The sequence below is a fragment of the Anser anser genome (genome assembly GCF_964211835.1).
Source record: "Anser anser genome assembly, chromosome: 9".
Classification (NCBI taxonomy): Eukaryota; Metazoa; Chordata; class Aves; order Anseriformes; family Anatidae; genus Anser; species Anser anser.
The window spans coordinates 2,672,501-2,696,369 of record NC_139729.1 but is presented as its reverse complement, the minus strand read 5'-3'; the positions used below and the strand labels follow the sequence as shown (position 1 = coordinate 2,696,369).

Genomic DNA, 23,869 nt, shown 5'->3' with positions numbered 1-23,869 from the left:
GCAACTTACAGTTCATGCACAACAATATACAACAGATTTACAGGGTTTATTTCACACTTTAATGTAACAAATTTTAAAGTGAAAATTGAAGCATCAGCTGGAAAAACATACTTTTTGTCAGTCAAGTACAATATATGAAAAAATAGTATTATCAATTTTTGTTTTTAATAAAGATGCTATTTTTCTTACAATTAAGATGAAATAGATCAGTCATCTAATATTCTCAACTGTTGAGTGGTATAAAAAGCAACTATGTAAAAATTGTTTGCATCAATATCTGCATCTCTACATAAAGGGGTAGCCTCATAACCTGCAAACCAGGGACAATTTGTTTACCATACTTGATTTCATATGATGAAAAGGCTTTTTTTTTTTTCCTTTAATGAGCTATACTTTTAGGGAGAATTACTACATATCACAAAGATGGCTAGATGTCTTTGTGGCTTGGCACTTTTTTTTCCAAATGACAGAAAGTAGGAGAATATTTATACCTGAAATGCCCTTGCTCTCTTTTCCTATAAAAGTAGCTTGTATGTTTTGAAAATAGCAAATGGATTTCCCTGAAGTATTTTGAAGTAGCAGCAACTCAAATATGCAGCTGCCTATTTATTATTAGAGAAAAGGATTTAAGTGTCTGGTATGCAGAGCAGACTTTTGCTGGGCTGGGACTTCTAGATATAAGCGAGGTTTTAGCAAACGCTCTTAGAATAGAGCAGGAGGTTTCTCAGAAAGGCTGGATTGCTCAGAAGTTTTCTGTGCTATTCATATACACTTTCAGCTACATTCTCTGCATTAAGGTTTTTGTACCTATCCAGGCATAAGTCAAATTTTATCAAGGACATCTGTGTATTTTAAAAAGTCCTTTACTGTTGAAGTGGTAAAATGATAAGCCCAGGAACTGTATTTTTACTGCCTAAATTTCTAATCAGATTCATTTTCTGTCTCGACAAAGACAATAGCATTTTCTTAGTGCTTGCTAAGCATAAGTTCCTCTCTCTGGACTCATGGTGTTGACTCACCATTCTCACAGATTTCAGCAGCACTCATCACTTTCCTTTATTCCAGAGAATGTCCATCTCACCTGATCACACCTCTAATGTATCACTGCTTCATGGTGAACATGAAATCCATGGGACTCCATAAGACTTAATCACAGAGTCCCATTTTAGGGCTGAGAGAATTTTTCAGTAAATTCTGGTATTCTGACAAAAACAATGAAACCTGAAATTTTCCTTCTTTCATCTTCTCACGGTGTTCATTTTATAGCCCAGTCACACACATATATTAAACAAATACTCTTCTTGCCTGTATTACTAGAGAAAATATGCCTAATAATCCTGGTCTTGCTATTCCTGATTATTCCTTTAAATAACAAAGCCATCTTTCAATTGCTTCTAACTGTTTTTTTTTTCTGCTGAGAAGAGGCCCCAAACTGAGAAGTGTGGTAACCCAGAGCTGCTCTGTGAAGGATTGGCAAGGCTGCACGGAAAGGCTTGGAAAGCATCTGCTCTCACACTATGCTTGGCTTCAGTTAATATTCTCACTATTAGTCTTTCGGCTTCATGAGAATTAAAAATAAGTAACACTCTAAACAGAAAACAAGCAAACAAATAAGCTGTTTTTTTTTTTTTTTTTTTTTTTTCCTCCTGTCTGATCATATCAGAAAATCTGGCTTGATTTTTATTCCAACATCCTACTCTGCACCCTTCCAGGTCTAGAAAATTTGTTATCAATAGGCTTAGGCTAGGACTTGCATCATCTCTTTGACCAAGGTGGGAAGTTTGTTTAATGTAAAAGCTGCAGGACCTGCTCCTGAGGAGAGCAGGAGAAGCTGCTGATGCTGCTGACCAGGGAAAAAAGGACAAAAAAAAAAAAATCAGTCTGGGCAAATCCTGGGTAATGTATGGTGCTTTTATACTGGTGTAGACCTATCCCTCAAGCTCGTCACCATATGACTTGTGTATGGCTGGATGAAAGCAGCCCAGTTTTGGGCTAATGCTCTGCTGAACAGCTAAAGCAGCCATTTCAGCAGAGTGGTGGAGCTGACCCAGGCTGCAGCAAGGCCAGGCTGATCTCAGCCATAAAAGTAAGGGCATAGAGAGTCCCAAGGGAATCCAGGAGTCACTCCCTGGGCAGAATAATTCAAAGTAAATGATGTGCCAAGAGGATTGCTATTTTAGCAGAAGTTACCAGGCTCTTATATTGCTGTGCATGATGTGAGGCTTCCTGAGGAAAGCAATGAGTTAGAAGGGGGAATATTTGATGTCTGCAATACTTTAGGAATGGCTTTGACTAGTGTTTAAATTGGTTTGAGCTGTTGCTAGTCCCACAGATTGGCATGTTGTGTCCTCAGACAGATGTTCACCATGATCTGAATGAAAGATAATACAGAAAATCAGTCTCAGGAAGATGCAGAAATGCTAGCTTATAAATTGGGATTCCTTTCTTAACATAGAAAGTAGGTATATTTTGAAAAGAAGCATAGTACATGGGAGGCATGAGGAATTGTTGAGGGATTCTTCCCTCTCATCTGTCTTCTCCCAGCCCATGACTCTGCTCTCCAGCACTGACCTTTATTTCAGAGCTGAAACTAATGAAAGTGAGCTCTGCCCAGCCCATCTGAGCTGTCCATCAGGCAAGGAGAGGGAAGAATTGCCTCTATAACAGGGACACAGAAGTACTCCTGCTCGGGAACATAGATGCCTGCTCCCCAACCAGGATACCATAATACTCCCTTGACTGATAAAAACTGTGGCTTTTCCTGCAGGGGTGGGCTTGCAGATGGGTTCTGCCTAAATTGACAGAATCATGGACTCCCATGCAGCTTGTGAAGGCTGTCATTGGTGCTGCAAAATCCACCAAATGCAGAACTTTCTGGTAAACTTGCCTGTTAGCTGCCTTGGGTTTGCCTGGAAGCAAGTAGAATCTAGGCAATGTGATCCAGGAGAGCGCCATGGCAGGGTCATCAGGATAAGAACTGTACAGATAGCACAAATTAATGGTGATATTTATATTCTCACTGCTGGCCCTGACACACATAAATATTTGGTAACAGCTATGGATTACTTCTCAAAATGGACTAAAGATAAACCCCTACAGAATAGACTAGCCCAAAGTGTTGAAGGTCTTTGTTTGAATTCATCAGACATTCGTGTGTATCTGCACAAATCAATGATCAAGGCAGGGAATTTGTCAGTCAGATATGTGAGGAAATACATTAACAGGTGACAGACAACAATTTGCCAGGGCACATAACCCCAGAGCCAGCAAACTTGTGAAATGGCAGAATTGAACTGTGAAAGGCAAATCACTGAAGGTGGAGAGAGTCTTCATCGTCTTGCAAAGTTTAGTGAATTTTTTACTGTTATCCTCTTCTACATTAAAAATATGAGCAAGTTGTTCATATACATTACAAATTCTGTTACAGCTTCACTTTAATAGCAAGATAACAATCGTGTGCCATCTACATATTTTGCATTTTATTGCTCTTGAATAATTCATCTTAAGTAACATAACATGCTTGACAGAAGTTCCACAAAATTTAAGAAAATGGAAGGTGAGCCGTAATACAGTCCAAAATAGCAAATAATATTGAGGCATTTAGGTGAAGAAAAGGAAATGAAGTAGGAAGTAAGAAGAATGAAGGGAAGAGAGAAAATGAACTGATTACTGCGAGGCATTAAATGAAAGTGTGGAGTAGAAAGTGACATCCTGCAAAAAAGGGAATGGTTGGCTCACATATCATAGATGAGATGGGTTTAATGATGACTAAACTGGATATACTGCAAAAGAGTAATTGTTATGGAAGAACACATTTCAAGGAACAATTGCAGGGTGCTGAATCAGTTAGCAAAGCCCCTAGAAAAATGGAGCCATGACTGAGCAGACTGGAAGTTTTCAAAAGAACTATTATCTCTGAGAGCTCTTAAAATTGTTCCATTTCACATCAGTATAGCTGCAAACAATAGTCTTCCAGTAGGGTTTTATCAACTTTTCTACATTCCAATCAACTTCATTTGTCTTGTTAATTTTGGCATAAAAACACGCAGACAATGACATTAAAATGTTCTTCATAGAACCAAAATTTGATCTCATTTCACATCTGGGCAAACTAAGTTGAAAGCACACATACATGGAAAATTTCTGATTATCTAAGTTACTAGAACTGTCAGACTGGAAACAGAATATAGTTAACTGGTTTCAGATTCTTCTTGACCACAAAACATGAGCCAGGTTTGAGAAGATTTTGGCCTTTTAAAGGAATCCTGAATGGCCCATGCACAAAAGTCAAGTTTAGATGAGATGTGATCTGTCTCAGAAGAGCATGAAGGGTTTTATAGCAGTATCTGAAACAACATAAATCTCAGTAATTTTGGCTCAGGAGAGAACAACAATGATAGGTTTTTTATTTCCTTTGATTTCACCTCCCACCCAATTGTAATCGTCACTTTACACCACAGGAGAGATCTGGGCACAGGTAAGTCATAAGTAAAATGCCTGGATGTTCCCTAGCTCAAGGCTGGCAGAGAACCAAGCACAAAGCACATATAATCACTGGAGAAACTCTCCTCTTTGGAGTTTCATGACTTGTGGGTTACTTCCTTTTGCATTTGTGGTCACACGTCCCCCTGGCAACAGTGAGAATGACTTACCATGTAGTAGCATTAGGAAGGGATAGGTTACAGCTTTTTTCTAATGTCAATTAACAGCTAAAAATGAAGAACAGGGCATTGGCACATATGCATGAATCAGAGTCTGGGAAACTCTATTTTGATTGGTAGGGGAAAATACAGAGATGTTGGATACCGCTGAATGAAGATAAGTGATGGCAAATCTGACATCTTAGTGCCATTCACAATACATTGATACATAACCCCATGTTTAGAGACACCCTCCCTCCCTCCCCCACCCCCCAAAACAATCTGAATAATGAATCAAATGGTCTCAGGAGTAATTGGATCTTTTTCTGTGTAATTAGCAATTTTTCCCCTTGCATTATAATTTAAAGTACTGTGGTTGAATTGAGCAACTCATGTAATGAGTCATTAGATTGAGGCTTTTAAGGAAGTTATTTCTGAAGGTCTGTGGAGGCTAAAATATGTCTAAATTAAAAGAATGACAGGCTGCAATCACAGCTGTAAAATAAAGGTGCTCAGTAAGCAGTCCTATTACAATCAGAAAGAAAAAGAAGCGATCTCTGTCTTGTGCATGGAAGCAGAGGAAATGATGAATACCTTAGGTAACTCATTCTGTGCAAAATCAATCTTTCACTGTCAATTTTAAATGAACTAATTTGTTCACAAATCTGCTCAGTCAGTTTGGAAGCATACTCAGTTCATCCATATTAGCAAATCCTTTAATCTTGACTAGTCCACTGAGTAAGAAATCCAGAAATGTGTTAATATGACTGGACATATGTAGTAGGATAAGAATTGATTCTTTTAATTAGTGTCTATTCAAGTTATAGTTCCTCCTTTTACTGAACTATTGACCCACTGATATATAAAGAGATTACTGTTATGACTAAAATACCTTCCAAAGTTATATTTAACTCTTTCTTTATTGGTCAGAGTCGGATAGAAAAATAAGCTTTGAATTATCCAAAAAAACACAATGTAAGCTAATTGAAGGTTTCTTTCAGATATGTTCCCATCAATTCTAGAGATTCAAACTGATATTTGAAATCAAAAAAAAAAAAAAGATTCCCTCCACCAAAATTCATTCTTGACCAGAGACCAAAAAAAAAAAAAAAAAATGGTGGGGGCAAGAGGGAGAGGGGTGGAAGAGCAGATAGAGATGACTCCTGTTCCTTTCATTCCTACTTTACTCACACAGACTGAGGCCTAAATAAGTTAAACTCTGGAAAACATCTGTGTATGAAATAAGAATAAACTCACTGTAGTTTGCAAACAAGCAAGATTATGTTAGCTCTTGCTCACCCACAGAGAGACAAACACTAGAAACAATCCCAAATAACACTGCTTTTTACAATGGGAAGCAGTGTTATAATGGTCCCAGCATGGTCCTTGGAACAGAAAATGAAATGGGTGTCTAGTCCGGTCACTCAGACTTTCTTGTTACTCTTCACCTTACATCGTATAAAAGCCTCTGCAGCAGGATGGTCTTGGGCAGCTTTGGCGTCCTAATGCTGAACAGCTATGTCCTGTCTGGAGAGCAAATGCAGCATTAGCATTACCAATACAGATCTAAACTACATGTGTTTAAATGATCTTTGTTAATTTCAGAAATACTCAGAGCAACATACATAGAAAAATGCTTTAGCACCCCACGTTTGTGGACAACCACTTCTACTCACTTTTGAGATTGAAGCCATAGAGCTGCACTTTTAAGATTTGCAGTGACTTTTTAAAATATAGAAGCAATAGAGAGCAATGTGCTAAATAAGATGTGGGAAAATGTTGTGTACTAAAGCCTTCTTACTGTAAACCAGCAAGCCAGACCCTTCTGCTTTTTCTGAGCCCTGTTAATCTTTTTCCCACTGTCTTTGGTACAGCTATTGGCCCACTGCGGTATGGTCTTGACCTGGGGTCTTGCACATACCCGTGCCTTGCAGCAGCACTTGTTTGCTAGCTACAGTCTATCAACAACTAAGCATAGGTAAGAAAGAGGACAGATAATTTGCACTTAAACCTGATGTTTCTCTTTTCGTCTTTCATCAAATTTTCACTTGAAGGCAGTCCTCAGACAATGTGCAATAGGAGGAATATTGCTGTCATGATATGAGTCCTGTATTTGTGGAGTTTTTGGGGTGTCCATTTATTTCGTTTCAAGCCATGTCTCTCCTCAGTTTTCAATGCAGCAGTTGTTTTGCTTACCTTCTTTTTTGGTAGGCTGAGCTACGGGGGCCTGACTGGTGGGAACCAGCAGATTCCTGTCACAGAAGGCAGCAAATTAACGGTGGCTTTCCCCAGTCTGCTTTCTTAGTGCATTAAGACCGGCCTTTGCCATTTGAGCTGTTGATGTGTATGAGCGATGAGTTTTTTTTTTTACTGGGTATGTAACCAGTCTGAGAGGGATTAGGATAGCAGCTAACAGCACAACCAGCCATCTCACAGGTTCGTTCTCTCATTTTAACATAATGGTGGCCACTGCAGTTTCCCCAGTTGTTGCTTAAAGATTTGGCCAAAAATGTCTCTATAAGCATTCTTTGTCTGTCCATGATTTAACCTTTTTCCTCCTATTTTGCCTCAGCAGCAGCCATTTTCTGCACTTTGGCTCTCTAATTTCTATCTGAATCCCTTGTATGTGCTCTTGTGGTGCTCTCCAATACCTGACCAGTCTAGTGAAAAAGCCCAGGTCCTTGACAAACAAGATTATGGCAAAGTGCACATCAACAGAAGAGCTTTGGCTTATAGACTGCCACAAACACTTATTTATATTAATGGTGTTTTTTTTTTTTTTTTTTTTCCCTCCACATCTTCCTCAGCAACCGGTTTTGATTGGTTTGTAGCAGGGATCAGTTATGTGCCCAGAGTGTATTAAGAACCAGTCAGAGTATGCACAACTCTGACTGTGTAAATATTCATGCGAATCCCACTGGTTTGAATGAGAGTTATGGGCTGTGCAGTGGATTTTCTGTTTCCTAATGAAAGCACTGTAGAAAATCTTCCATTCACTTTAATAGTCATTGAGACTTCCCAGAGGATGTACCTGATTCTGCAAATAGTTCTATGAAATGATTAGCCTTTGCAAATGCCAACATACTTACTGATATCTATATTTTTGTCAGATATATCTTTGCCTCCCTCTATGCAATTCTCTCTATATATTTACATGTAAGCTAATTTGGCATGATCTTGATGGAGGACAGGACAGTGGCTTGGTTTGGCTCATTTCAGATACTAATGATGACTGCCTTAGAAGTGAATATAATAATAATCATGGCATTTTTAATGTCTAAATTATTGCAGAACCTGAAAATACTCCTCTTGCTTCCAAGGCAGATGTAGGATTGCACAGAAGATGAATAGCACACCTCCATCAGCCAGCACGTTTAGATAATTGATCAAATTTCCATTTTAATTAGAAAACATGCACCCAAAGTGGGTGGGATCACAAGATTCTATCAGCTCAGTTTTTCCTAATCCTCTGGGGTGAATGAAAAAATGAAGTGGCTGGCCTTTTACTAACTCTGAATTCAAGAGATTGCCTTGACCACTGCTTGTTCAATTTATTTAGGAATGTCTTTTGTGCTGTATGCTCTCTGACTGTCTGAAAATACCTTTTAATTTCCTGAATACATATATGTATACAATGAATATTAATCAAGAGCTGATTAGTATCTCTTCTGCCAGCACACAATAATATTTTATCAGAGACAGATTGTATCTGCAACTGCATATTTAAAGTCTATATTGGAATGGCACATGAGTTTGACTGAGTATGGACATTTAAGTCTTCCACTTAAATTTTAGATTTTCTTGTCTGTAAGTAAATTCTGCTAGTCTGGAAAATAAAATTTAAAAAAGCCAAAACTTTTTTTTTCCTTCTTCTCCAGTAAAACTGTCATTTTCTTATATTCAGATACTCTAGCCTTCAGAGCCATCAGTATTGCTGGTGCTGTACTGGGCTAAAATCTTACAGCCAATATGAGTCACTGATATGATATGGAAGGAATCCTCCCAAAAAAAAGCTGCTGACCTGAAGGTTCAACCCAAACCTTGCAACCTTTGCATGGGATGAAGACAATTGAGCAACTTAGTAGTCTGCCCACCTGCTAAAACTGATGCTGCAGCCTGTTCACAGGACAGCTGCCAAGGAATCCAGCCCCATATTGCCTGGGGGATGACCCAAACTCTGCATCCCTCCATGCGTTTCTGTCCAGGGAAATGCCCCTTGCTGTAAACACCTGGAAACTATGACATATTTTGAGGAAGGAAGAGTAAGGTTTGCCTTTTAGTTTTTTTAAATTGAACTCAAACTTTTAGTCTGCTTACCTAAAAATACCTTATGTATCCTCTGGTGGCTGAGAGTCTGCCTTGCATGCAGGATGACAGATTGAGTGCTAATTCTACCACCTGTAGACTTTGCTTATTTCAAAACGTCACTTGTTTTTTATATCTTAAGTGCCAAGAGAGATGTTCTCCCAGGATACCAAAAATCAGTCATTATTATAACATAGATATTAAGCCACATGTTTCAAACATATCAGTCAAAGACATCTGTCCTGCAACTGTACAGCAGAAAGGGCAGCATGTTATTAGAGAGAAAGAGAGAGAGAGAGATACCAGGGGAGCCAAAATCATTATCTGAACATATCTTAGAGGCTGTCTGAATGTTGTAGGACCCATGGCAAAGCCCATGTACTTTAATGGAAATTTCATTCCTCTGTGATCATGTAGTTGCTCCACAGTAATTCCTTCTAGCAGCATCTTATAATGTTTCATCATAGAATAACCTGGACTCTGAAATATCCCACCTTTGAGTTTGAGCCATTGCAAAAATTCTTTTTTTCTGGAAGTTGCAGAGGGAAAAGCATGCTCAGAAGACCAATTCCTTACCTCCAGGCTTTATGCAAGGTCTTAAAAAACACAACTACCTCACATTAGGTCTATCCTAACACTTATTCCAGGGCCAAACTACATAGGAGCAAGAAAGGGAAGAAGAGGAAACTTTCCGAGGACATCTGCTAGGCCCACATTGGCTTTCTTGATGAGGCTTGTCAGTACACATTGGAAGTGCGCAGTGAGGCTGAAGATTCCCTACTGGCTGGAACCGAGTCATTTGCCAGGCTTTCCTTGTCAGGGAGAGTTAAACCAGTCACTGATCCTAACTCTAACACTGTTGTTGCAGCATTCCAATTTTTAGTCGGTACATGACTTGTCAGGTTGAATACGAGCCACATGAATAAAATTTAAAAACCTCTTAATAATGAGGGTTGTCAAAGATTACCAGCACTCACTGTTTCTACAGTTACCTTTTCATTCCCTAAAAGTGCAGCTAAGGTGCAATGACCCTCCTTTCCAGCTGCCCTTTATTTTTCCATTTCTACCCGCAACACTTCTTTTCCTGAAGCCCACCAGGACAATCAGAATAAACAGCACATTCCCACACCTCAAGTACAGTGCTGGGCTCCCAGTGCTTCCTTCAGGCTTAAGGGACTTATTCAAAAAAAGGGGATCCTCAATCTTCCACAATTAGGGGGAAATACGATTGAAGATTAGTTAAGAAGATAAAGCTGCCATTTTTCTTCATCCTAGGCAGCCTCTTTTCACTAGTTCCTTTTCTATGAGTTTTAAAGTATGTGAGATGCAAGTCTCTGGCTGTCAATGAGCATTGTCTTTGTAATGTCACGGCTTTGCATATCACCAATTCGTCTGTAAATGTTTGAAATTTGAAGTAATTCTAGAAGACTGAGGCAAGCAAAGCGGGAGCCACTCAGAAGGAAAGGACATTTTTCATGCTAGCAAACTGACACGTAGGCATCCCGGTGCTCCTTTCCCAGTGACAGAGTGCAGCTAGGACAGATGTGCTTCATGCTGTAAGTTCCTGGATGCTGACAAACAAATCAACTTCCAGTAGGCTCTGAGTTCTCATCTGCAATTGAACTAATTTACCATCCTCATGTGCTGCGTGAACAAAATACAATAATTGATTTCAAAAGACACCAGCTTGCTAGCAAATATGGGCTGCTGAACGCTAGTCTTTTTCAATGAAAAATTATCTTACCCTTAGCAGTGTTTCAGTTCACTGATTTCTTTTTGTTTGGGTGTTTTTGTTACAGAATGCTTAAATTCACAGTGCTTTCCATAAAGGAAAATCTGCACTGTAATCTCTAATCACAGCAGAAAAGGCAAGGTCGTTTGACTTCATCTTGGCTTGGCATTAGAAGCAGGCTTACAGCACAACAAAGCTAAAGCTACACACAGGAGGAGTTAAATGCAATGGTCTAGTTATGGGTTTAACAGGAACATCAACATATAACTGGAGCAAATCAGTGTTTAAAAAGCTTAATAATATATGAAAAGTAAGTTCAGCATCAGAGCTGGGTCAAGAAAAATGGGGTCATGCAATTAAAAATGGAAGGACATGAAGGGGAATCTGTCCATGTTTGCAATGCTGTGCTATACTTACCATGCTGCTGTAAATTATGTATTTTAGACTGAGCTAAACGATTATTACGAAATGTTTCATTTTCATGAAAAAAAAAAAAAAGTTTAGCTATGAATACAATGGCAAGATGTAGCAGGAGGAACTGTGGACCCAGGGAGGTTTGTACATAGCCTCCAGATGAAGCAGCTGCTGTGGAAGGGCCACCTATCCATCAGTGCAATTTCTGCAGGTGACACAGCTTCTGGAAGCCATCCCCATTTTCAGGAGGAAATTCTCCACTGTGGCAAGACAGGAACATGGACTCTAGTTCCTAGGGGCATGCTGTCTTCGAGGAAATCTCTTTGGAACTTCTCCAGCCTTATCTAGAAGCCCATTGCAGCCCCAAGCAACTCTACAAGGCTTCAAGAATTTATGCACTTTTATTAGTAGAACTGAAAATGTTGCAGAGTAGTGTTCACGAGTGCTGTTTTTGTCCTTCCACATTATCAGCTGTTCTTAAAACTCCTATTCACTTCAGAAGTTAATCATAAACCCTCCTTTTGAAAGCTGAAAAGTACATAATTGAAATGACAACATCATTAAGGTCTGAATTTATACAGGTGTAAAATTCACGAGCACTTACATGTATTGCTACTTACCTGATGATTTATCTAGTGCAATGGCTGCTCTGCTCGGTGCCATCCTTGTTGCTAGCTCTCCTTCCTGTAAACATGAAGTGATCTGGAAGAACTCATAAGGCCTTTTAAGTGTAAATAAAATCTTTCACCTAGGAGCATTCCTGGTTCAATGCCCCAGTTTCAGAAAAGCACACAACTAAGATTCAGCAAAACTTTTCTAACCACAAAAAGTACCAGGAGAGGGGCAGAAAAGCCACATCTTTCTTTTTTAAAACTCAGACTATGGGTAGTTTGAGTCTTTGTTCCCTTTTATTCTGATCATCAGAGGGTGAGCAAAATCACACTTTTTCCCGAGTTCAGAAAAAGGTTTTATTTTTGTCATTTCTATTATGAGCAAACTGGGATGAATATGATTTTGACTTGGGCTTGGAAATAGCTCAGAAGTTAAGTTTTGGTTTTTCAGGAAAAAAAAAAAGATTGTGTTGGATAAAACATTCTTCTTATTATCAAAATCAGGAACTTTTTATAGATGTGCATAAAAATAAAGATTTAGTCCTTTTAATCCCTCCTGGCATCGCAGGGTACCTGAACTTTTTGCCTTCTCTCTGAACCATAAGTTGGTTGAGATTTCCAAAAGAGGGAAAACAAGATTAAATCTGATTAAGGGTTGCAGTGGTTCGATGTAAAGTAAAGTAAATTATTTTTGTCCACCCTAATTTGATCCAGCATTGGGAAACTAAGTTGACCTTGCACCTTACCAATGTTTTACAACAAAGAATTTCTCTTCACATGATTTTGTGAAGACCATGTTATACAGATGCCATACAACACCCCTTTACCAACTGTTCAGCAAATTATTATAAAACTTCGAAACATGCTAATTTCAGTGTCTTTGACCTCTATTTATATTGAATGTACAAGAGAAAAATTTAAATCAAAATTTATCCTACCCTTTTATGTCATTATAAAGCCTAAATCTAGCCAAAAAGCTCTGTACATCTCCTAGTTGCCTTCGGTTTAGATTGATTATGTCTTTATACTGAGGAGAGGGCCTGCCTGATAAAAGAATGGCTTAATCTTTATTTGCCTAGAGCAGTTAGAAAAATAAGTGAAGCAAGCAGCCTCCTGTGACTGATTTCTGCTCACTTAAGGCAGTTCGCCCTTGAAACAGAGAATAATTGTTCTCTGTCCTTTTTCAGATATTGTCTTCCCTTTCATGTATTATATCCAAATAATCTTTAAGATTTTGAACATTAAAGGACGACAGAGTGAATCAAAACCATACACCAGGCTAAATTCTGCCTCGAGAGGCATATCCACAGTTTTCATGAAAGCCAGTGGGAACCATACACGCATCTAAGAAGGAAAATTTGGTCCAGAGTCTCTTTAAATGGTTAATAAAAGAAAAAAAAAAAAAAAAGGAAAAAAAAAAGAGAAGGAAAGGGAAAAAAAAGAAAAAGAAAAAAAAGAATAAAATGATTTTCTGTACTTCTGTTTCAAGAAGCGGGATATGAATGTATGGGCTTTGATCAAATTACTGGGTGTCAACAATAGCATAATCTTTAGAATTGCACATTATAATTTAATTCCTAGTTGGTACCCATCTGGACATGAACCATGGAAATTTGCCTATTTGAGGTACGTTTTGCTTCTGGACATCAACTTTGTGGGGAAAAAAATACAAATGTTTCCCTTCAGCATCCACAAAGAAGGTGAATTTTACCACCTTCTCTTTCATGCAGCTCTATATTTAATGAGTTCTTTCCTTCCTGAAGCTGGTCAAGTGGTTGGTGATGAACAACCAGTTGTCTGCCTTCTCTATTCAGCAGGAACCTAGGAAACTCTTTAATCTAGTTTAGGTCTAGGTGTAACATCCTTACCATGTCAGGCTGATCTTGAGGCTGAGACAACTCCTACCAATCCCAGGTTTATGAATCCTTCTTGTAAATATTTCTCTTCAATTTTATGTACTCTTAATTGTTGGTACTCCAGTAGCAAAGTAGAAACAGAGGTGACCATAAGAAAAGAAATATTTTTGTAGTTTACTCCAAAGCTTTTTTTTTTTTTTTTTTTATGACTTCGCCAGAGCTGTCTCTTACAATACCTTTCTATCAGTATAACTGAGCACCTATGGCAAATACACAGTGATATTGCAAACTAAATATTAAGGAATGATTTGTTTCATGTAGTTATGCTTAGCAAGTGAAGCCTGAGTACCTAGCAAACAGTTGTTGAAAATATAAAATTAAAATTAGAAATAGCAAACTTTTCAGAATTATTCAACCGCATTTCTTCAAAAGTTGTAATTATACATCCTGCAACTGTCTCTTCTCTACTGCTTGGTAGTTCAGTTGGATGCACTATATCCAAAATATGACACCTAAGCTTTTCACAAGAAGGGTCTTCTAGTGTCTCCTCTGGCAGGGAGACGTATTTAGGAAGGGATCTGCTTATGTAGGTCATATACCTGGGGACTGACCCAAAGCTGTAAATTGTAAACACCAAAAAGGAGCAAAGATAAACCGCTGACCTTATAAATATTATGATTGTTTCAATAGGGTAAGGACATCTATTGTGTCTTCTCTCTGTTCAGTGATATCCACTGTATAATTCTGTGTTAGACAAATTTGTATCAGCACAGTCCTTTGCAGATGATTTACAGCATGTATTTTTATAAATTTTACACTGGAAAATACTGACACCTGATTTTTGCTATGCCATGCAAGGTTCTTTCAAATGCAGAGAATGGCAGAGAACTACCAGAAACCAATTCTTTACCAGTTGACAATGAAGAGGCGTCTGTAAGAGAAATCACTTTCACATATGTGGCTATGTTATCAAGAAGTCACTAATTTATTGTACAGTGATGTTAAAAGATAGAAATTTTATAAAACCTTAAATTAGAGAAAATCTGAAGTTAAACTTTTGCCTCTAAATGAGTCCAAACCAGCAAAATAAGTGCATGTGTACAAAAGAATCTGAGCAGATTAGAAATAGATGCCATTAATATTAATTTATAATATGAATTCAATTTCTAACTCTTTAGGAGTCCTGAATCATCAACTTTCAACTTTTCAAATAATAAAACTTCCCAGTAAGCCAGGTAACATTTCTGTAAGGGACAGTAGGGGATGGCATCAATTGCTAAGCTCCCAAGTTGCACCAGCCCTTGAAACTGTGCTATTTGTAGTTCTTCCCTTTGCCAGTATTTCCCTGACATTGGATTTCTGATATATTATGTCCACTTTTAAAAGTAATGGTTTAATAACTAGAAATAAATGCATACATAGTTTTTCAAAATTCCAAGTTGCTAGCAATTCAGCCTTTCCTAGCCTCTACAGTTAGAAATAAGATCTAGTTTACTGTGAAACACTGTGAGAATCTGAATCTCGTCGTTGGTTAGATCATGGATGGGCAACAATGGCTTTTTTCAAAGTTTCACAGACTAGCAAACTTAAAGTAGCTCCTTTTAATTGAAACCCAGACATACTTTTAGGTAAAAACAAAACTGAGCTGGCTTGAGTTTTTCCCAAGCCAAACAAAAGAGATTGGAACTTTCCATTGTTTTTGTCTGCCAACCATGCATTGTTAAAGGAATCGAAATAAAGAGGGAAAGGGGTCAAGGGTTATAGAGCTCATATTTCCACTCTACATGACCCCATCTCAGCAATAGTGGGACCCTCGTGATCAGTTCCTGTTGGTCTAACGGAACAGCCATTTCTTAAGAAAAGGAATTACTGCGTACAGTACCTTTGTGACTAACAGAAGAATACACTAGTTCTTCAAAGGTCCTTTCATTACAGCCCCTGAAGAGGACTCTGATGTTACTTTTTTGAGATTATAATGAAAACAGCTGTACTTGTACCAATTCCCCTTTTTATTATTTTTTTAACAAAACAAGATTGATGTTTTGCCACTTTCTATTCTATCATGAGAATAAGGTATCACAAATGATAATAACTACCACACTAGCAATATGCACTACTTTGATCTTTTCACTATTCTTTAATTTGGGCAGCTGGCAACTGAATTCCTCCCTAAAAATCTGCGCTGCCTATAAACAAAGGGAAAAATGGCCAACAAAATCAAATGTGCACATTTAAAACTGTTCATCTGAAGAGTCCAATTCAAAGCCCACATGAGTAATGCAAATACGATACTTTGATTTTGTGATTCTAGGCACAAAAATCTTAATACACATTCTTTTGACAATGGATTGTGGCAGAATGAGAAATACCACAAACAACCAATTTTCATTAAAATCTAAAGCTTGTAATCCATCTGTTCTTATTGGTTGCTTTGCCAAAGACTTCTTAAGAGATTATTAAGCTTATTAATGAAAATCCAGAAGTAATTTTAAGTGATTTTCCCCCTTATGTTTATAAGACAGTAAAATTAAACATGCTGGGGTTGTTATTTTTTCCAGCATCAAAGGCAATGCAAGAAGGCAGGATCTGGCAATAGGGGCTGTCAAGATTCCAAAACCAAGAAATGCAAACACCTACTGTCCAAATTATTGCTGTACTGGTAGAAACAGGATAGTAATCATTAGTGTTTGTGCTAGTAAGACAGAAGAGAGCTGTGTATTGCCAGTTAAATTTATTTTTCAGTGAGTCAACTTTCACAGTGAATCAGATGCACAACTTTTCTATTCCCTGTGTTTCAGTTCAATCCCCTATCCACATTCACAATGAGCATAATTAGTCTCTTGTTGGCACCAATACCACATTTGAAATGATAAGGTAGCTAATGGTGCTCAGAATTTGCAAGTAAAGTTCTCTAAACTAAGATTTTGGATCCTCTGTTCCAGTCATCAACAATGATTTAGTTACTTAAGAACTTTGCTGGAAGCCAGACACAAAGTTTCCAAAAGCCAAAATAAATGCTTCTTGGAAATTTCAGAATCAGCCAAAGACATAATTTTATTGTATAAGTGCTTTTGAAAATATGACTGTTCTGTTTGTAAATGGAACATAATTTTAGAAATATTTATATTCATAGAAATTGATATGAAATGTGGAGTATGAGGAAAAACATTCTGCAAATACAGTCCAAAAAGCATCATGAAAAAAATTCTACATGTCAATGTATGAAATGGGGAGAAGATCCTAGAACCTCTGATGTTCATAGAGAAATAATATAGGTACCAAGCAGGACAGGAGATCCAGTTTTGCTATATTTCAAATGAGTTGATTGCATATATGTTTATGTTCTTCCTCAGAAAGACATAAACAAGTGTATCTTGCACATTCGTAGACATATATATATTAGCCAAAACCCTAATGCAGAGAATGCAACAGTGTTACCAAAGCCTTGTAAACAAGCTGTTACAGGGATTGATTTATGTTGTAATACAGGGGCATTCATCAATTCTTTCTTTTTTCTGTGCAGATATAGTTCTGGCCTACTAACATAACCTTGAATTTGCATATTTTTTACTTTTTGTCTGAGCGGTATTTTGTGCTGTAGACTTGGACTTGCTGCATAAACTCTTCTTGATGCAAGTGGTTTGGTCATGCAGCAGAACAGATGCTTGGTAGGTGTGTTTGACATTGTCCTGGTTTCAGTTAGAAATAGATAAGAGTTAATTTTCCTCCTAGTAGCTGGTAGGGTGCTATGTTTTGGATTAGGATGAGAAGAGTGCTGATAACATGCTGATGTTTTAATTGTTGCAGAGCAGTGCTTACACCAAGCCAAGGACTTTTCAGCTTCTCGCTCTGTCCTGCCAGCGAGCAGGCTGGGGGTGCAGCAGGAGCTGGGAGGGGACAGACCCAGGACAGCTGACCCAAACTGGCCAAAGGGGTATTCCATACCATCTGACGTCATGCTAAACAATACATAGGGGTGGCTAGCTGGGGTGGGGGGCCAGCTGCTTGGGGATAGGCTGGGCATCGGTCAGCAGGTGGTGAGCAATTGTATTGTGCATCACTTGTTTCGTACACATTATTATTAGTAGCACTATTATTATTATTATTATTATTATTATTTTCCTGTCTTAATAAACTGTCTTTATCTCAACTCACAGGCTTCACTTTCCCATTTCTCTCCCCCATCCCAGAGAGGGAGGGGGAAGGGTGAGCGAACGGCTGTGTGGTGTTTAGCTGCCAACCGGGTTAAACCACAACAGACATCCAGGACAGATGATTATGACTGTGAAAGTCTTCCAGAGGCCACACACCACTGGGCATCTGTACTGAATGAAGTAGATGTTTTCCAGAGTTTGTGGTGCAAGAGAACCAGCAAAACAAGGAGAGAATTCAATTATGCAGATTTGAAATGGCCACAATTGTTCTACAAAGTCAAGTTAATTAATTAGATGTGGAGCACCTTGTGGTTCCAACACCAGCAAATCCAGTTCAAGGAGCTATACACACTTACAAATATCTCATAATTGTCATCTGGAGACTTCCTACTCATTTTATAGTCATTTTATATCAATGACTCAAGCTCAGTAAATTGTTTATAAACTTCAAAGACCAATATGTGGCTATAAAATAAATACAACTAACCCTTTGGAGTCAATAACATCTTTCTAAATAGCAGGGACAAAAAGTGTGTGAAGTACGTCCCCAAATCCTCACTGTTAAATCTACAAAAGTCTATTCATTGTACTTGTAGATATGTCTATATCAACACTGACACTGGAGCAATGGCAGCCAGCAGAAAATAGATATAGGAACAGACAAAACAGTGAGTCCAAGAGAAGGCAAACTCATGACTACAGAGTATTGCATAGAAGGGGCGATAACTCAGAAAGTAAGTAGGGTAACAGAGGAGCTGTACAGAGAGTAAAATGTGCATAATATGCTTGAGAGTAGTAGAAGAAAGCCAGTTGGAGAAGAAAGGTTCAGATAAAAACAGAGAGGATTTTGCAACAGAGAAAAAGATAGTAGCTTGAAGGGAAATGGATGTAACATAGATAAAGAGCATTACTGCAACCATTCTCAAAGCCATTGATTGACTGAAAGGGAAGGATGTAATAAGAGTTGAAAGTTAAAGACAAGTATGGTAGAATATCAGAAAACTTTTAGTTACCTTAGACTGGAAAGCAAAAGGACACATGTAGGGCATGCCTGATCATTCCGGCATTTGAGGACAGATGTGATACTAACTATTTTGAAAATATACAAAATATTGACATAGAAATGAAACTGCCTTTTCTTACAATGTATTCACTCCTACTGAGATGTGCACACATGTATACATACACACCACCTCATGCTCCTCTAAGCTAAGCATGACCCAGAAGTACAATACCATCTGCATTTGCTCAGTCCTTGAAAAATGCTCAAGGGAGGCAATGCAGATCTGATATATGGATGCCAGTTTGTCCCTGTGTCTTAACAATGCAGCCAAGGTCTGACCTCCCCCAGCTTCCAGGGGTTTCTGAGTATAGGAAGGAAAAGAAATCACCAGACCATTATAGATGAAAAGAACTCTGAACATGGAAAGATGTTAATTAATATGTCATATATCTGTAACGCATTTGGATTTTAAGTTACTTTTGTCAGCTTAAGAAACTTGGACGAGGGACTGAATTTATACAAGCATATAAAGGAAGGTGTATACATACCTGTAAAGAAAGGTGCAGTGTATATTTTTTTCTAATCAGACAAGATTTAAATATTTTTTTAATATCTTTTGTGTATCACTACTAAAGAAAGTGGCAACTTCTCAAGCTTTAGGAAAAAAGGCAACAAAAGAAAACCCTTCAGATGCCCACAGTAGGTGGCATCAGCTACTGACCTACCTACTAATAAGGCAAATGAAAGGAAAACAGCCTGAGAGGAACTAAATAGCAGAAAGATGATGTCTTGAGGGGAGAACAGGCAAAGGAGACACACAGTGCTTAATTCACCCCGACTAAAAAGCTTTGTCAAACCACAAGTTGAAGATGCTACCATATATAACAGCGTTACAACAGGAATATTTAATTGTATTTTAGTCCTTTGACTGAAATACTGCTGATATTGAATTGCTGAACATGGCTGTAGTCAGGAATTCTGATAAGTCTTTAAAAAAATACCATATAGCCTGGAAGCAATCACTAAGGCTAGCTTCTGCTTCTGTAGCTTCTGCTTACAGTTACAGGACCTCAGTCCTACTAGATGGTATAGAGGAAATAGTTCTGAAATCAAATTAAGCTAGCTGGTCTGGTTTCAAAACCAGCACCTTACACCATAAATAGAAATACAGGACAGAATAAATTGAACAGAAAACTTAGAATCGTGATTATAAATGCCTTCATCAGCTGGTCTGGATATGTGCAATATTTATTAAAGTTTCTAAACCTGTTCCTGTCCCTTAAAAATTTCTTTATAATATTTAGAAACCAGATTTCCTTAGAACTTGACTATCCTTGCACTCAATTCTAACCAAATAGATACTTTAAACTTGTTTTTAAAAATCATAAACTTCACTCTTGAGCAGTTTATCATTCGTTTCTTACAATAAAATGAGATCAACATTAGGAGGTCTGTTAATGTATTTATTCATATATTTAATATCTAGGCTAATATACACTGGATAATAATATACTGCTAATTGCACATAGATATATTTAATATTTAGTTAATGTTTGTCTGAAATAGTGTTCTGATCAGCCTTTTTAAGAATGTCCTCAACTATGGAACATTTCTGCTGTCACTGACACAACCAATGCATTATTTCCAGTTATGTATTTTTCACTGCAATGCTGCATTGCAGAAACTAATCTTGGTACAAACTGTGTTTCTGGTTACATTGGTGTTAGACTTATTTTAGATTTATAACAAGCACAATTTGATTTGTTTATGACTGAAATAATATAGAAAATACAATGAAAATATTTTAAATACATGCATGTAGTTTGGGATTTTTTATTGCCTAAGGCAGTGAGAGGATTGCAGCATCAATGCTTTCTTACAAGTTCCCCAGGAAAAAAATACATAAATAAAAAATAAAAATAAAAATAAAAAAGCATCTATAAAAAAGTCTCACCTTTTTGTTTAGACAGATTCCTGCAATTTCTTCCCATGGCTTTAGTGACTCCTGGAAATTTCTCATATAGGCCATACCATTAGCAGGAATCTTTCCCAGATTTCTCACCCTTTTTAATTTGTATCCGTTAGTTACCTGCTCCATCCTTTCCTTCCCCCTCCCTTCTACTCTAACACTAATAGGCTTGCTGGAATCCACCTTCTAAATGAAATCAGTCAAGTCACCTCAGCTTTGATTGCTTTATTCCCATGCTGTAGAATGAAAGCACTCTGCTGAATCAAAAATGTCCTACATTCAATTGTCATAAATAACAATGCACAGCAAAGAACTTAAGCTATCAACATAAACAATACAATATGAAAGCATGCTTCAAACCAGATGCTGCTTTATTTCTGTCTAAACAGTTTGAAGAGCCTGTTAAAATGCTTCAAGTTGCTGTTTATAGAGGGTCAAATAAACATTTTTCAATGAAATGTGTCCCTTCTGGTTCCTTAATGATTAAATACAGTGAAACAACAGCCATTTAAAATAGCCAAAGAATATCTGATGATTTTTTATTGTTAGAATTGTTAAAATAGGAGGAGTTGAAATGCTTTGTGTGAGGTGAGAGAAAAATGCTCTGACAGCATCAGAGCCACCTCAAAGATTTTGACAATTTGTCAAAAATCACTGCACTTTCCAAGTAGCCTTTTGCAGGTCTCCTGGAAAAATAACAGCATCTCTCCTTCAGTCAGACTGGCAAACAGTTTTTCCCACAATCCCCCCCAAATGCCTCCTCCAACAGTTCCCCCTAATACCTGGTGATACTGAAACTTCATCCGTATCAGCTGTAAAAACAGGATGAGGACAAGTACGTGTATACATCCACTGCCTGTAAAGAGACAACATCAGATGCTCAGCCAGCCTAAGTCAGTGTGGTTCTTTAGGACGGAGATGACCCAGGCCATATCTGGTTTATTTGGGAATCAGACACAAATATAAAAGTCCATCTAACAATATGACCCTAGAAGGTGGGCTGAGCAAACACAAGCCTTTCCTCCCATGGAAACAACCTTCCCAACGACTTCTGTGTACTTGTGATTTCGGAGAAGGGCTCTCTCTCTAACCCTCAAGACTTCAAGTTTGCCTCCTGGATCTTCCTCCTGCTCACCTGTGTCAGGATTCAGTCCACTGTAAATACTCCACTTGCCTACATGTCATTAAAATTGCAATGGGTTTGAGTTTTGTTGGTTAAACTTCAGCCTTTAGAATCCACTTTCATCTGTAAAGCAGAGCTAAATTTTATTGAAAAAAATAGCCTGTCTTTGCACAAAAACATTCATGCATGCATAACATCAAATGTTGACTTAACTAAGATTGGAGCTGATCTTATTTGATGAGAAATCCACCATTTAAAAAATAAAATAAAATAATAATAAATAAAAACATAAAAAAATAAACAATGCTTTTGTTCTAAATGGTCTGGAACAAAACTGTATTTCTTTTCATGTTTGATCAAAGCTTTAGTAACTTGTCAGGATTCTGAAACTCAGAGCTATTAGGCTACTACACCACAGTAGCAACCCTAAGGAGTGATACAACTTGGTATTTGCTACTTTTACTCTATCCAGCCAGACATACTTAAACCTTGCAGAGCAATAATTTGCTGTACAATGAAAACAAAGCCAGCAACACTTCTATTAAATTTCTTTAGTACCATGCTGGAGAATCTGACTTTTTGTGTAAACATACCCAGCACATGACTATCAAAATGGTCAAGGAACAGCAATAACAGGTAATAAGTTTTTGCTATGTGAACTTCTGTATTTAGTTACTTACAATTATCCATAGCTTTCTCATATGCCAGGAGCTTTATGAGGCATATAACTAATAAACAAGATTCTTATTAAACTGGATCCATTTAGATCAGCTATAGAATTGTTTTCCTTAAGAAATTGTGAGTTTATGATGAATTATGCTAGGTTTCACAGTGCTTCTTTGTAAGTAGAATGTGTTTTTTGGTTTTGTTCTTGTTTGTTTTTCTCAAGAGGGAAGACTTTAAAACTCTCCCCGGCTCCACAGAGGTGACCTGACACTGTCTGGACTTTACATGCATGGGCAGTGCAGGCAACAAAACACAGGGAGACTTCTTCCACACATGTAAGCCTTACCGGAGCTCCAGAAGTCTCCGCTTCTGGTGAGAACAAGATGTGCTGTCCTATGCTTGATGTCTTAAAAGGGCCATGAAGGTGGTGGGGTATATTAACTTCACTTAATACTGTACTGCTATCTACAAAACTGACGTGAGCTGAAGTGGTCAGTGGTACAGTGGTGGGGCTATCCTCAAGTGGATTTCTGGGGATGGGCTCCCCCAGACCCAGTTTAACTTTTGCAGACCCTTTTCTCCATTCTGCTTCTCACAGCACCCTCACCAATGGGCTCTGGCTGCACAATTCAGGGCTGGGTGGACTGGGCAGACTATGGCTTTTATTGGATAAAAATTCAGCAAAATGAGTAAGAAAAGGTCACTAGCATGTCGAAAATCCCACTAGCCATCTCAGATGGGTACAGTAGCCAGGCTCCCTCTAACAGACTCCATTTCCACAGATAACAACTGATGCCCATTAGGCTCAGCTCAGCTGCACACATTAAGCTCTTTGCACTGCATGAACTCCCATGCTAAGTGAAGTGCATCACTGTAACTGATTTTCTGCACCTCTACTTTAGCTTTCTCAAAAACTATAGCAAAAATAATGGTATTTGTTCGTTACTGTCTCTCCTTTAGCTCTCTTTAATTACATATTTATCCATCCCTATCTTTCTGCCTTCAGAACAAATTTTAAAAGTACAGAGGAGGCAAAATCATTTGCTTTTACATTATAGCAAAAGATTTTTCTGTTCTCATGTACTGTATTCCAGCTTCTGTGGAAATACAAAATAAAACATTTGCCAGCCAAGGAGTTCTGCCAAATTTACACCATTGAAATGAACAGAAATTATGGCCCAAATCCTTTGATATGTAAGGTAGAAGCCATTTAATTTTAGTCAGACTTCCTTCCAAACTCCAGAAAGGATCTAGTGAAAGAAGTGAGTGTAGTAAGTGATGGACCTCCAATATTTGGCTCATGTTAGTTCTAGGCTAACAATGTCATCCCAGGGTGGAGAAATAATAGCTAATCACTGGAATGGATTGCTTAGAGGATAATAACAGGTGTTACAAC

General features: G+C 38.0%; 1 long non-coding RNA gene across 2 annotated transcripts in view; it reads right to left on the bottom strand.

Annotated features, from left to right (window-relative positions):
- Nucleotides 1-331: 331 nt before the first annotated feature.
- Nucleotides 332-23,869, bottom strand: part of LOC310903826 — a 25,927-nt gene continuing 2,389 nt past the window's right edge. The window contains exons 1-3 of one of the 2 annotated variants that reach the window (XR_014587847.1): nt 13,571-23,869; nt 11,712-11,775; nt 332-6,167 (exon numbers count right to left, since the gene is read on the bottom strand). The exon at nt 13,571-23,869 is cut by the window's right edge and continues 2,389 nt beyond it. This is a non-coding gene — a long non-coding RNA (uncharacterized lncRNA). Of the gene's footprint in view, nt 6,168-8,930; nt 11,620-11,711; nt 11,813-13,570 lie in introns of those variants that run through there. The other variant, XR_014587848.1, reaches the window with a different exon arrangement.